This window comes from Cannabis sativa, chromosome 6, assembly GCF_029168945.1.
Source record: "Cannabis sativa cultivar Pink pepper isolate KNU-18-1 chromosome 6, ASM2916894v1, whole genome shotgun sequence".
Taxonomy (NCBI): domain Eukaryota; kingdom Viridiplantae; phylum Streptophyta; class Magnoliopsida; order Rosales; family Cannabaceae; genus Cannabis; species Cannabis sativa.
The window spans coordinates 53487519-53490026 of record NC_083606.1 but is presented as its reverse complement, the minus strand read 5'-3'; positions in this window follow the sequence as shown (position 1 = coordinate 53490026).

Sequence of the window (2508 nt, the reverse complement as noted above, 5' to 3'; positions counted from 1 at the left end):
TGGTTCCTCAACAATTTAATCAATAAAGGGTGAGCTGTTCAACTTCACCCTTTTGATTTCCATTGCTAGAAGATGATCAGGGTTTTAGATGTGGGAGCCCGCAGAAACCTTTTCATCATTTGACTTTTCAATTTGTATGACATTTTCACTTTTTGACTTTTTTTGAAGATTGTTGGCGAGCTCTACAAAACAATCCTCTTTGTAGTTTTCTACTATTTTCGCTGACATATTCCTTTCCTATGTGGCATTATTATTAGTTACCTAAAGGGTGTCCAACATTATACATGTGTTGTATTGCAATTGGCAGGAATAGAAATTGAGCGGGGAATGCACGCCCAACCCCATCCCCGCTCCCCATTTATGCTCCCATCCCCGCCTTGTCCCGCTTAATCCTCAATATGTTTGGAGTCGGAGAATCTCCATTGGGTATGGAGACTTATTGGGTATCCATGAATATTAAAAAACAATAATAATAAAATAATGTAATGTAATGTAATTCAAAATGAAAATAAAAAGAGTTTTTGAATTTGAAATAAATATTTTATCTAATTTTATATTCTATAAATTGTAAAATACATACATAAACATAATCAACTACATATATTAATGCTAAGTTTATAAGTAATAACAAATTAAAAAAGATATTTATAATTGAAATTGATACATAGAACACTATATTAAAAAGTATTTATTATGATAGTATTAAGAAAGATCAATCATCAACTTTGTTGTCAATAACACAAATAAATATTTAGAATATTATATGGTAATTATATATTGGGATTGAATATAATTTTTATCTCTAGCAATTAGTTAGTGGTTCTCCATATTATTTATTAAATTAAATTATGTGTGACTTGATATTAAAATGTACTAAAAACATTATATACTCTTGCGTGTCACTTAGCATTTTTTTTCTATGAGATGCTTGCCCAATTCACCCTCTCCCGTCCCATCATCCTTTTCTATTTTCTTAGAGAGTAAGTGATGTTTTTCTTCAATTTTGCATTGCCAGCATGTAGTTACTTGAATTATTTTGTCATCTTTTTCGGTTGGTTATTGTTTGGAGGGAAAAAAAAATGAATTAAATAATTAAAAAAAGATTTATAGCCTTCAGGCCAATGTAAAAAGAAGCCTATTAGATTGAATAAGACTTATGCTCAAAATAATAAAAAAAAATTAAAAAAAAAAATAGCTTAAAAGCCTATAAAAAATTAGATAGTAAAGATAAAATTGCAGAGAAAGTCCAAGCCCGATCAAAGCCAACATAAAGTCTGAATTAAAATATAAAGGACTGATAGCACTTGAAATCGTGCCGAGATAGAACAATAACGACACCATGCTAAGATAGACCAAGGATGGCATCGTGCCGAGATAGGCCAAGGACAGCATTGTGCCGAGATAGACCAGGGTTGGTACCATGCCAAGATAGACCAAGGACAACACCGTGCCGAGATAAACCAGGGTCAGCACCACACCAAGAATTTTTTTTAAATACTCTTTTTTTATGTTTTATTTACAATTTTACGACTTAGAGTTTTTATTTATAGAAATACACTTTTAAAATTTTAAAATTACAAAAATACATTTTGCTTTAGCAAAAAGTAATAAAATAACTAAAAAAATAATTAAAAATTAACCTTACAACTATAAAAACAACTACACATAAACTATAAAACAACTAGAGATCTCATGATAACTATAATACAAATAAATTATAAAACAACTAAAAAAAATTATTATTTTGAATGAAAAGATATTTTGGTAAATAAAAAAGTTCAAAGAATAAAAGTAAAAAAAAATTCGTGCTGAAATATTTTTGTAATTTTTTTTAAAAAAATTAGTCTATTTTATATTTTTTTCAATTTATTATTGGAGACATATAACAATAATAAATTATTTTATTTTGTTAGTTTTTTTTATAATAGTTTTTGTTTTTTGAATAATGATTAGATTACATTAAACTAAATCATCCAAAACCAAGGATGCAATTACAAAAGATAGGGAGTCCCTACTAAAAATACGGTCAGCCTCAGAAAGAGAAGATCGCGCTAAGGCATGCGCAACCTTATTAGCAGACCGCTTAGCAAAATTAAAAGAAACAACATCAAAATCAGCAATCAGAGTCCTACAATCATAAAGAATATGGCCATAAGGGGAAGCCATACGTTTAAACTGTTGCAAATCATTAATGACCCTTAAACAATCCGACTCAACTACAACATGTGACCATCCATTCGCTTTACTCCAAGAAAGAGCTTCCTTGATACGAATGGCTTCAACAATAAGAGGTTGCAAAGAGCCTTCTCTAGATAAAATTCTGGCCTCCAAGACCATTCCCGCAACAAACCTTGCAATCAAACCCAGTCCATACCTCCCTTGGATAGAGAAAAGTGCACCATCGACATTAACTTTGACAAAAGGGAAATCAGGTGTTGTTTATTGCTCTACGGGTAGTGCAGTCGGCCAGTTTAGACTTGCATCCGTGACATTATGTTTTTGAGCATT